The 12,360-nt window shown below is 39.6% G+C and overlaps 2 non-coding genes across 2 annotated transcripts; both read left to right on the forward strand.

Annotated features, from left to right (window-relative positions):
• The first annotated feature begins 4,238 nt into the window (after positions 1–4,238).
• Positions 4,239–4,402, forward strand: LOC132561447 (U1 spliceosomal RNA). The gene has a single exon (XR_009554696.1). It is a non-coding gene; the product is annotated as a U1 spliceosomal RNA (small nuclear RNA).
• Positions 4,403–11,137: 6,735 nt separating this feature from the next.
• LOC132561448 (U1 spliceosomal RNA) lies at positions 11,138–11,301 on the forward strand. The gene has a single exon (XR_009554697.1). It is a non-coding gene; the product is annotated as a U1 spliceosomal RNA (small nuclear RNA).
• The last annotated feature ends 1,059 nt before the right edge of the window (positions 11,302–12,360 follow it).

The raw sequence follows: 12,360 nt of genomic DNA on the forward strand, positions 1-12,360 counted from the left end.
TCTGCAACAAGGTTTTCACGTACGGGGTTTGTAGCGAGTGGTCGGCGGAAAAATGGGCCATCTTCGACAAGATGGTGGAAAAGTCGACAGGAGGCCGACCATCAAGAGGAAAGTCCGCAACAGAAGCCCGGGGTGGAATGAGTCCCCTAAATACAGGCTTGGAAACGTCGGAGACTCGGGCGGCTGTGCGGGCCCCACGTAGGAGTCTAGACGGGATCACACCGCCGGCGAGTACGGTAGGTAATCCTTCATTGGACGACACCACTCGGGGACTCATCGAAAATTTGATTTCATCCCAGTTAACAAACTTCTTTGCCAGTAACGTTTCCTCGCAACCATTTCCAGGGGTACAACCCCAGGTAAATGGGGAGGATATGACTCGTATTCGGCCGGCGGGAAGTAGGCCGAGTCGTTTTGATAAGTTTGTTGGTGAACGGCAACAATCGAGTGTCAGGGAGGAGGACTTGGATGAGTTAGATTCAGTGTCAGATAGCGATAGGGTATCTCAAGTGTCACAAAAATCGGAAGGGGTTTTTTCCTCAGCTCATATCTTATAGGGAGCTCCTGGTAGTTTAGACCCTATGAAAAGGGAATGTTCGCTTATGCATTTCCACCAACAATACTGATTCCTCATGTTCTCAGGAAAATATCTCGAGAGGATTGCGTGATACTTCTAGTAGCACCGAGATGGCCACGTCAATCTTGGTACCCTCAGCTGCTAGAGCTTCTGGCGGATTACCCAAGAGAGCTTTCACTCAACGACAGGCTGCTGACTCAGCAAAGAGGCAAGCTAGTACATCCGGATCCAGGGATGTTCCGATTCACGGTATGTAAAGTGTCAAACAGACCTATGCTTCAAGAGGGTTTTCGCAGGAGGTTGCTCAAGCGATCTCCGCTTCTCGGAGACCTTCTACACAGGCAGTCTACAATGCGCGAATCCGATGTTATAGCAGCTGGTGTGAGGAACGACAGATTGATCCCAGTTTGGCAACGGTAACTGAGATAGCGGACTTTCTTTTGTATTTACACCAGAGTAAAGGTTTTAAGATATCTACACTAGGAGGATATAGAACAGCTATAGCAGTCATTCACACTCATGGAGATTCCAATGGTACCGATAGGGACTTGTCGCGACTGCTTTAAGGTCTAATACCAGACCAGAGTGTAGGTCTATGGTACCCAATTGGAGTTTGCCGCTTGTACTACTCAGGTTGACTCGGTCACCCTTTTCGCCTATGGGGGAAGCATCCTTAAAATGGCTTACATTAAAGACATTATTTCTGTTGGTTGTGGCATCTGCTGCACGAGCAAGTGAGTTACATGCATTATCAGTGGAACAAGATCATATCCGTTGGGAGCAGGCAGGGGTTCATCTGTTACCCAACATTCAGTTCTTGACTAAAAATCGGCGGCTTGGAAAACCATGGGAGCCCTTTTTCCTTCCGAAATTTTTAAATTTTGCTACTGAGGAGGAGGATTTGAAGTTGTGTCCTTATAGAGCTTTGAAGATGTATATTAGAAGATTACAGGACATAAGGGGCGATAAAAAAAAAAAAAAAAAAAGTTTGTTTCTTACATATCAGGACGGAAATCAAAAAGAGGCATCAAAAGACTCCATTGCACGATGGATTGTGTCGGTGGTGAAATTTTGGTATGAGTCAGCAAATGAGGAGGGTGTTCGTCTGGCCAGGGCTCATGATACTCGCCGTCTGGCCACGTCCCGGGCACTCTTTTCTAAGGTGCCCATCTCAGAAATTGTGAAGGCAGCGCATTGGGCGAAGGAAACCACCTTCACCTCTTTCTACTTGAAAGACATTTGGAAACCGGAAGGCCAGTTTGCCAGGACAGTCATATTGCAGTCAGTGGTGAACAGGAAAGGCAGGCGGACCTATTAGGAGGTAATATTTTGTTCATAGGAAGTTAGTTGGACTGGCTCTACCCACCTCCTTTATAGGCTACAAATTCTGTGTTTGCCTAAGGTTTGACTCATGCAGGTAGGTATGGGGACTAAAGTAAACTGAGGGTTTTCTGGGTAAAACCCCTGTTTACGAAGTCACCATACCTACCTGCATGAACCCACCCTCCTTTCACACAGAGTCAGTACTAAGCTTATGGCTTTGAAAGAATACTGGTGTCTGTCATGCGCAGGTACCGGAAGCACTTCCGGGGCGCGTTCAATTTGTTTCGGGCGAGTAGTGTTGGAAGTCCGAGGGAATTGCCTAAGGTTTGAATCATGCAGGTAGGTATGGTGACTTCGTAAACATGGTTTTACACAGAAAACCCTCAATTAAAGGAACAGACTTATATGATTTTACTCAAATGGTACTAGACATATGCTGTCTGTAGCACTTTTGTTTAAATGTTAAATTCTTATTCATAAAGTGGAAATGGTAACGAATATCTCGGGTGTAATATGTAAGGGAGATAACTCTTAATCTACATTCATGCTATACTGCTTGGCTAGGGAGAACCTCTCTTTAGCACAATCAGTAGAGTGTATGGTTAGTAAGTCTAAAGACCTGTTCTTGATTCGATCTCTAGTGGACATATAGAAGATTGAAGGTTTGTAATGTGTAGGGTAGCTTGCATAGGCTATTTAAGAAGGAAATATTTGAAATATTTTCATTTACAAAATTAAATTTTTATGTGTGAAACATAATTTTGTTGTCAATACCAGTTTTTCGACGTCCTTTTTTATTCCACGTTTGTCTATACCTATTTCTTGCAGTATAGATATGAACAATACAATTGCAATGGTTGTACCGGATGATCAACTGAAAAAAAAAAATTAAAACACACATTTTTGTTGAAAGAAGTGTTTCCAGAATATAACTTGTTTGATATAAAACATTGCACGTGTTTGATGATCGTAAGTAATTCTGGTTGTTCTGTTGGGAACTGGTTCTTTTCAGAGGTTTTCTCTTGTTTAGTTAGTTTGCCTAGAGAAATATAAAAAAATTATTGGAATTATTTGTACAAGTTAATATTCTATTGAAAATCATTTAGTATTTTCCCCCACTGTACATTGGATGAAAAAAAACTGAATTTAATTTAACTTAAAATCACTTCAGTGTAAAGTAACCCATGCCTATATATGTAGAAATAGGACCTAACAGCAATAAATACGTTGTCTGGAATCATGGACTTTTCAGCGGTGAGATGGGGATTTGATCAAATTAACTTTTTTTTTTATCATTTCCAGACATCTGTATAAAGACGGGATTTCTATTCAAAACCAACCACAGATAAAGTACTTTGATAAGATTCTAAACATTTTTCTTTGACATTATTAAAATACAAATTACAAAATTAGGAAGTGGTACAATTTGAGCATTGACATAAGCCCTACAGGTCAATGTTGAGTGATTATGTATTTTATATGTTAAAGCAATTTAAATCCCTCACGTGTATAAACAATTTTGATACAGATGTCATAATACAATATATCTGATATTATCTTACTTTACATGTATCTTGACGTTTTAAAGATAAGATACAAATATGATAAGCGAAACCAATGTTGTCATTTTTAAAATTAATTCATGACATATTGATAAGTAACTATTTTGATGGAATAGAGCAGATCCTGCCGTGTCGTCTATTTTTGACTCAAATTGAACTATATTTAAGTTGGTCTGGTACAATTCCGATGCTGACCATTCCGAAAACCAATGCTTTTGCAATTACTTTGATGTCAAATTATAAAATGACTTAACCTTAGTTTCTGTTGAAAAACTACCTGATTTTAGCTAAAAACTAATATTTGTAGGTGTAAATGATTCTTAGCTCTGAATTTACTTACGCATGTTTTAAATCTTATTGTTACTATTATTATTGTTATTATTCTAATTATAGTTGTTGTTGTTGTTGTAATGGTACGGATATAAAATCGATATCTAAGGAAGCAGAACACACCAACATGTTCTTTGTTTCTTAACATGTTGTCTCACTTCGCTTTGTCAGCGGCAACACAATCCCTAGAGTTACTTCCCCTCTTCCAAAACATGTAACTGAGATAAAATTTGTCAAATAAGATACTTTTTATGTAATAAAGTAATGCAATATTTACATCATATTATACAATATAATAATGATACTATTTTTATGAAAGCATTTAAGATAGTATTTCAGTTTATTTTAGTTATACACATTTTTCTCTTTCCATATGGTAATTTTTAAATACCTTGTCTGTAAAATTTTACATTCAGTTTATATATTCTCTTTTACAGTAACAACTCATACTTACCTGGTACAGGGGATACCGTGATCAGCAAGGCGGTTCCCCCAGGTCGAGGCCCTTCCATTGCACTCCGGTCGGGCTGAACCCTGCGATAATCCCAAATGCGGATTACTCGGGTACGCTATTTTTTAGTGTGGGGGTCTGCGTTCGCGCTAACCCTCGACCATAAACAATTTGAAAAATAAGAACACCAACCTTGCAAGCAGTATATCGATATCTCGACTTCTCTTTTGTTTTATCAGTTAAACCTCTAATAAAAATACCCTTTGTGACAAAATATCTTGTGTGAGGCATTCTACTGAGACATATGCTTCATAATTCAATTAGTTTACTTCAGTCCCCATACCTACCTGCATGAGTCAAACCTTAGGCAATTCCCTCGGACTTCCATCACTACTCTCCCGAAACAAATTGAACGCGCCCCGGAAGTACTTCCGGTACCTGCGCATGACAGACACCAGTATTCTTTCGGGCGCCATTTTATCCAACACGTGTTTTTGGCTCGGAAAAGATGGAACATACTGGGCGACCACGAAAAATGTTTTAGACATCGTGTCTGCAACAAGGTTTTCACGTACGGGGTTTGTAGCGAGTGGTCGGCGGAAAAATGGGCCATCTTCGACAAGATGGTGGAAAAGTCGACAGGAGGCCGACCATCAAGAGGAAAGTCCGCAACAGAAGCCCGGGGTGGAATGAGTCCCCTAAATACAGGCTTGGAAACGTCGGAGACTCGGGCGGCTGTGCGGGCCCCACGTAGGAGTCTAGACGGGATCACACCGCCGGCGAGTACGGTAGGTAATCCTTCATTGGACGACACCACTCGGGGACTCATCGAACATTTGATTTCATCCCAGTTAACAAACTTCTTTGCCAGTAACGTTTTCGCAACCATTTCCAGCGGTACAACCCCAGGTAAATGGGGAGGATATGACTCGTATTCGGCCGGCGGGAAGTAGGCCGAGTCGTTTTGATAAGTTTGTTGGTGAACGGCAACAATCGAGTGTCAGGGAGGAGGACTTGGATGAGTTAGATTCAGTGTCAGATAGCGATAGGGTATCTCAAGTGTCACAAAAATCGGAAGGGGTTTTTTCCTCAGCTCATATCTTATAGGGAGCTCCACCCTATGAAAAGGGAATGTTCGCTTATGCATTTCCACCAACAATACTGATTCCTCATGTTCTCAAGGAGAGAGGATTGCGGATATAGTATGGCCAGATTTGACCCTCATAAAGTTCTGCTACCCGCTTTCACTCATATCTCTGACACAGATCAGAAGAAGACATATCAGTATACATTATCGTCAAGCACTTTCTATTTGTGACAAAAATCATACTGGGCAAACACTTTGTACCCTATGTTTCTTTATATGGTGAGGGTCTATTTTTTTCAAGGAGGTACGCTTGTAAAAGTCATATTCAAAAAATATATTTATTTGGTATTAATAAGTTATGAAAAATTTGCTATGTTTTCTGTATTGTTTTTTATACATCAACAATGCATGTGCGTTGATTTTAAATATTTTATAACTTCAGAATTATAAATGTACTACAATTATTTTACATCTATGAGTCAAAATAATCCAAAACGTGGTCTACCTTATTACAAAATATTTTCAGGAATACAAAATAAAGTCAGATGAGGTAATTTAGACCGTGAGGAACTCTCCGGACCGATTGATGGCAGAAAAGTTTTCCCGAAACTGAACAATACTTGTTTTAAATGACAGAAGTTTTCAGATACTTTTTGCTTTTTCAAAGACAGGTTCTTTTGGAAAATTGGGATGACCGCATCATTGGGTATTGTAAAGAGGTAAACGATACTTGTTCCTTAGCATATCTACACTCAGTTTATTAAGAAACAGTTATTAGATTTTCACTCTACAATAATTCTATATGGTTAATACCAACCACAAAATTGCACTCCTGTTTCAGTCGTCTGAAAATCTTAAAAACAAATTGATATGATGTCACTACCGCTGGTAGTGATGGTCTCACTAAAGAGTACTTTAATTTGTAGGAGATATTTTTTAGTGTGGGGATGTTCCATTTCCTATATTGCTTTATTTGTTGTAATTCTTCTGATATGAAAAACAAAATATCTCTCTTAAACACTTCCCCTTTTGATAACAAACAGACTAAGTAACTGCTTGAAAAAATTTGTATGTAATACGTTAACATACTTCAATAAAGACCTTAATGTGTTTTCTTATGAAAGCCCAGGATTTTATTAAACAATACCGTTGCGTCCGTTATTGTTAATGTTTATTTCTATACTCCTTCCATCATAAGGCAAGGGTAATCTTTATTGGGAAAAAGGTTGCATTCAGTTTATATATTCTCTTTTACGCAGTAAGTGTAAGGCACTGATTCTGGACAGGGGATACCCCCAGATTTTCTTCAATGGACCTTAGATTTATGGAAAATGAGAAACTTATCTTTAACACAAAAATCGAGTAATTCGAGGATGAGTTAGAAAGCATTCGGATTACTCGCGGATACGCTCAAGCTAACTGTGATGAAACCGACAGATTTTATTTTGAAGTTTTTGGTGAAATGCTTCATAATTCAAAACGTGGCTCTACCATTCCCCAGTATTTTGTTTTACATGCATTTATCAATCCTTGGAACATTTCGTTTAGTCTACTTCAGTAACTGTGCCCCTAGAAGATATTGCTTGCTATAGTTTTCAGTATGGGGGTCCAACACTGTCATTTGTATGGGAGTCTTCATGGAAACTGGAAAATCACACCGCTTGACATAAACCAACCTTGCAAGGCGACTTTTAAGGTTAAACCTCTAATAAAAATACCCTTTGTGACAAAATATCTTGTGTGAGGCATTCTACTGAGACATATTTCATAATTCAATTAGTTTACTTCAGTCCCCATACCTTGGGAGGCAATTCCCTGACTTCCATCACTACTCTCCCGAAACAAATTGAACGCGGGAAGTACTTCCGGTAGGGAGACGCCAGTATTCTTTTGCGCCATTTCATCCAACACGTGTTTTCGGCTCGGAAAAGATGGAACATACTGGGCGACCACGAAAAATGTTTTAGACAGTCGTGTCTGCAATGATAAGTTTGTTGGTGAACGGCAACAATCGAGTGTCAGGGAGGAGGACTTGGATGAGTTAGATTCAGTGTCAGATAACGATAGGGTATCTCAAGTGTCACAAAAATCGGAAGGGGTTTTTTCCTCAGCTCATATCTTATAGGGAGCTCCTGGTAGTTTAGACCCTATGAAAAGGGAATGTTCGCTTATGCATTTCCACCAACAATACTGATTCCTCATGTTCTCAGGAAAATATCTCGAGAGGATTGCGTGATACTTCTAGTAGCACCGAGATGGCCACGTCAATCTTGGTACCCTCAGCTGCTAGAGCTTCTGGCGGATTACCCAAGAGAGCTTTCACTCAACGACAGGCTGCTGACTCAGCAAAGAGGCAAGCTAGTACATCCGGATCCAGGGATGTTCCGATTCACGGTATGTAAAGTGTCAAACAGACCTATGCTTCAAGAGGGTTTTCGCAGGAGGTTGCTCAAGCGATCTCCGCTTCTCGGAGACCTTCTACACAGGCAGTCTACAATGCGCGAATCCGATGTTATAGCAGCTGGTGTGAGGAACGACAGATTGATCCCAGTTTGCCAACGGTAACTGAGATAGCGGACTTTCTTTTGTATTTACACCAGAGTAAAGGTTTTAAGATATCTACACTAGGAGGATATAGAACAGCTATAGCAGTCATTCACACTCATGGAGATTCCATTGGTACCGATAGGGACTTGTCGCGACTGCTTTAAGGTCTAATACCAGACCAGAGTGTAGGTCTATGGTACCCAATTGGAGTTTGCCGCTTGTACTACTCAGGTTGACTCGGTCACCCTTTTCGCCTATGGGGGAAGCATCCTTAAAATGGCTTACATTAAAGACATTATTTCTGTTGGTTGTGGCATCTGCTGCACGAGCAAGTGAGTTACATGCATTATCAGTGGAACAAGATCATATCCGTTGGGAGCAGGCAGGGATTCATCTGTTACCCAACATTCAGTTCTTGACTAAAAATCAGCGGCTTGGAAAACCATGGGAGCCCTTTTTCCTTCCGAAATTTTTAAATTTTGCTACTGAGGAGGAGGATTTGAAGTTGTGTCCTTATAGAGCTTTGAAGATGTATATTAGAAGATTACAGGACATAAGGAGCGATAAAAAAAAAACAAAACAAAAAAACGTTTGTTTCTTACATATCAGGACGGAAATCAAAAAGAGGCATCAAAAGACTCCATTGCACGATGGATTGTGTCGGTGGTGAAATTTTGGTATGAGTCAGCAAATGAGGAGGGTGTTCGTCTGGCCAGGGCTCATGATACTCGCCGTCTGGCCACGTCCCGGGCACTCTTTTCTAAGGTGCCCATCTCAGAAATTGTGAAGGCAGCGCATTGGGCGAAGGAAACCACCTTCACCTCTTTCTACTTGAAAGACATTTGGAAACCGGAAGGCCAGTTTGCCAGGGCAGTCATATTGCAGTCAGTGGTGAACAGGAAAGGCAGACGGACCTATTAGGAGGTAATATTTTGTTCATAGGAAGTTAGTTGGACTGGCTCTACCCACCTCCTTTATAGGCTACAAATTCTGTGTTTGCCTAAGGTTTGACTCATGCAGGTAGGTATGGGGACTAAAGTAAACTGAGGGTTTTCTGGGTAAAACCCCTGTTTACGAAGTCACCATACCTACCTGCATGAACCCACCCTCCTTCCACACAGAGTCAGTACTAAGCTTATGGCTTTGAAAGAATACTGGTGTCTGTCATGCGCAGGTACCGGAAGCACTTCCGGGGTGCGTTCAATTTGTTTCGGGCGAGTAGTGTTGGAAGTCCGAGGGAATTGCCTAAGGTTTGAATCATGCAGGTAGGTATGGTGACTTCGTAAACATGGTTTTACCCAGAAAACCCTCAATTAAAGGAACAGACTTATATGATTTTACTCAAATGGTACTAGACATATGCTGTCTGTAGCACTTTTGTTTAAATGTTAAATTCTTATTCATACAGTGGAAATGGTAACGAATATCTTGGCTGTAATATGTAAGGGAGATAACTCTTAATCTACATTCATGCTATACTGCTTGGCTAGGGAGAACTTCTCTTTAGCACAATCAGTAGAGTGTATGGTTAGTAAGTCTAAAGACCTGTTCTTGATTCGATCTCTAGTGGACATATAGAAGATTGAAGGTTTGTAATGTGTAGGGTAGCTTGCATAGGCTATTTAAGAAGGAAATATTTGAAATATTTTCATTTACAAAATTAAATTTTTATGTGTGAAACATAATTTTGTTGTCAATACCAGTTTTTCGACGTCCTTTTTTATTCCACGTTTGTCTATACCTATTTCTTGCAGTATAGATATGAACAATACAATTGCAATGGTTGTACCGGATGATCAACTGAAAAAAAAAATTAAAACACACATTTTTGTTGAAAGAAGTGTTTCCAGAATATAACTTGTTTGATATAAAACATTGCACGTGTTTGATGATCGTAAGTAATTCTGGTTGTTCTGTTGGGAACTGGTTCTTTTCAGAGGTTTTCTCTTGTTTAGTTAGTTTGCCTAGAGAAATATAAAAAAATTATTGGAATTATTTGTACAAGTTAATATTCTATTGAAAATCATTTAGTATTTTCCCCCACTGTACATTGGATGAAAAAAAACTGAATTTAATTTAACTTAAAATCACTTCAGTGTAAAGTAACCCATGCCTATATATGTAGAAATAGGACCTAACAGCAATAAATACGTTGTCTGGAATCATGGACTTTTCAGCGGTGAGATGGGGATTTGATCAAATTAACTTTTTTTTTTATCATTTCCAGACATCTGTATAAAGACGGGATTTCTATTCAAAACCAACCACAGATAAAGTACTTTGATAAGATTCTAAACATTTTTCTTTGACATTATTAAAATACAAATTACAAAATTAGGAAGTGGTACAATTTGAGCATTGACATAAGCCCTACAGGTCAATGTTGAGTGATTATGTATTTTATATGTTAAAGCAATTTAAATCCCTCACGTGTATAAACAATTTTGATACAGATGTCATAATACAATATATCTGATATTATCTTACTTTACATGTATCTTGACGTTTTAAAGATAAGTTACAAAAATGATAAGCGAAACCAATGTTGTCATTTTTAAAATTAATTCATGACATATTGATAAGTAACTATTTTGATGGAATAGAGCAGATCCTGCCGTGTCTATTTTTGACTCAAATTGAACTATATTTAAGTTGGTCTGGTACAATTCCGATGCTGACCATTCCGAAAACCAATGCTTTTGCAATTACTTTGATGTCAAATTATAAAATGACTTAACCTTAGTTGCTGTTGAAAAACTACCTGATTTTGGCTAAAAACTAATATTTGTAGGTGTAAATGATTCTTAGCTCTGAATTTACTTACGCATGTTTTAAATCTTATTGTTACTATTATTATTGTTATTATTCTAATTATAGTTGTTGTTGTTGTTGTAATGGTACGGATATAAAATCGATATCTAAGGAAGCAGAACACACCAACATGTTCTTTGTTTCTTAACATGTTGTCTCACTGCGCTTTGTCAGCGGCAACACAATCCCTAGAGTTACTTCCCCTCTTCCAAAACATGTAACTGAGATAAAATTTGTCAAATAAGATACTTTTTATGTAATAAAGTAATGCAATATTTACATCATATTATACAATATAATAATGATACTATTTTTATGAAAGCATTTAAGATAGTATTTCAGTTTATTTTAGTTATACACATTTTTCTCTTTCCATATGGTAATTTTTAAATACCTTGTCTGTAAAATTTTACATTCAGTTTATATATTCTCTTTTACAGTAACAACTCATACTTACCTGGTACAGGGGATACCGTGATCAGCAAGGCGGTTCCCCCAGGTCGAGGCCCTTCCATTGCACTCCGGTCGGGCTGAACCCTGCGATAATCCCAAATGCGGATTACTCGGGTACGCTATTTTTTAGTGTGGGGGTCTGCGTTCGCGCTAACCCTCGACCATAAACAATTTGAAAAATAAGAACACCAACCTTGCAAGCAGTATATCGATATCTCGACTTCTCTTTTGTTTTATCAGTTAAACCTCTAATAAAAATACCCTTTGTGACAAAATATCTTGTGTGAGGCATTCTACTGAGACATATGCTTCATAATTCAATTAGTTTACTTCAGTCCCCATACCTACCTGCATGAGTCAAACCTTAGGCAATTCCCTCGGACTTCCATCACTACTCTCCCGAAACAAATTGAACGCGCCCCGGAAGTACTTCCGGTACCTGCGCATGACAGACACCAGTATTCTTTCGGGCGCCATTTTATCCAACACGTGTTTTTGGCTCGGAAAAGATGGAACATACTGGGCGACCACGAAAAATGTTTTAGACATCGTGTCTGCAACAAGGTTTTCACGTACGGGGTTTGTAGCGAGTGGTCGGCGGAAAAATGGGCCATCTTCGACAAGATGGTGGAAAAGTCGACAGGAGGCCGACCATCAAGAGGAAAGTCCGCAACAGAAGCCCGGGGTGGAATGAGTCCCCTAAATACAGGCTTGGAAACGTCGGAGACTCGGGCGGCTGTGCGGGCCCCACGTAGGAGTCTAGACGGGATCACACCGCCGGCGAGTACGGTAGGTAATCCTTCATTGGACGACACCACTCGGGGACTCATCGAACATTTGATTTCATCCCAGTTAACAAACTTCTTTGCCAGTAACGTTTCCTCGCAACCATTTCCAGCGGTACAACCCCAGGTAAATGGGGAGGATATGACTCGTATTCGGCCGGCGGGAAGTAGGCCGAGTCGTTTTGATAAGTTTGTTGGTGAACGGCAACAATCGAGTGTCAGGGAGGAGGACTTGGATGAGTTAGATTCAGTGTCAGATAACGATAGGGTATCTCAAGTGTCACAAAAATCGGAAGGGGTTTTTTCCTCAGCTCATATCTTATAGGGAGCTCCTGGTAGTTTAGACCCTATGAAAAGGGAATGTTCGCTTATGCATTTCCACCAACAATACTGATTCCTCATGTTCTCAGGAAAATATCTCGAGAGGATTGCGT

The sequence above is a fragment of the Ylistrum balloti genome, unplaced genomic scaffold (assembly GCF_031769215.1).
Source record: "Ylistrum balloti isolate Yb309-2 unplaced genomic scaffold, AGI_CSIRO_Ybal_v1 Utg371210, whole genome shotgun sequence".
In the NCBI taxonomy this organism is placed as follows: domain Eukaryota; kingdom Metazoa; phylum Mollusca; class Bivalvia; order Pectinida; family Pectinidae; genus Ylistrum; species Ylistrum balloti.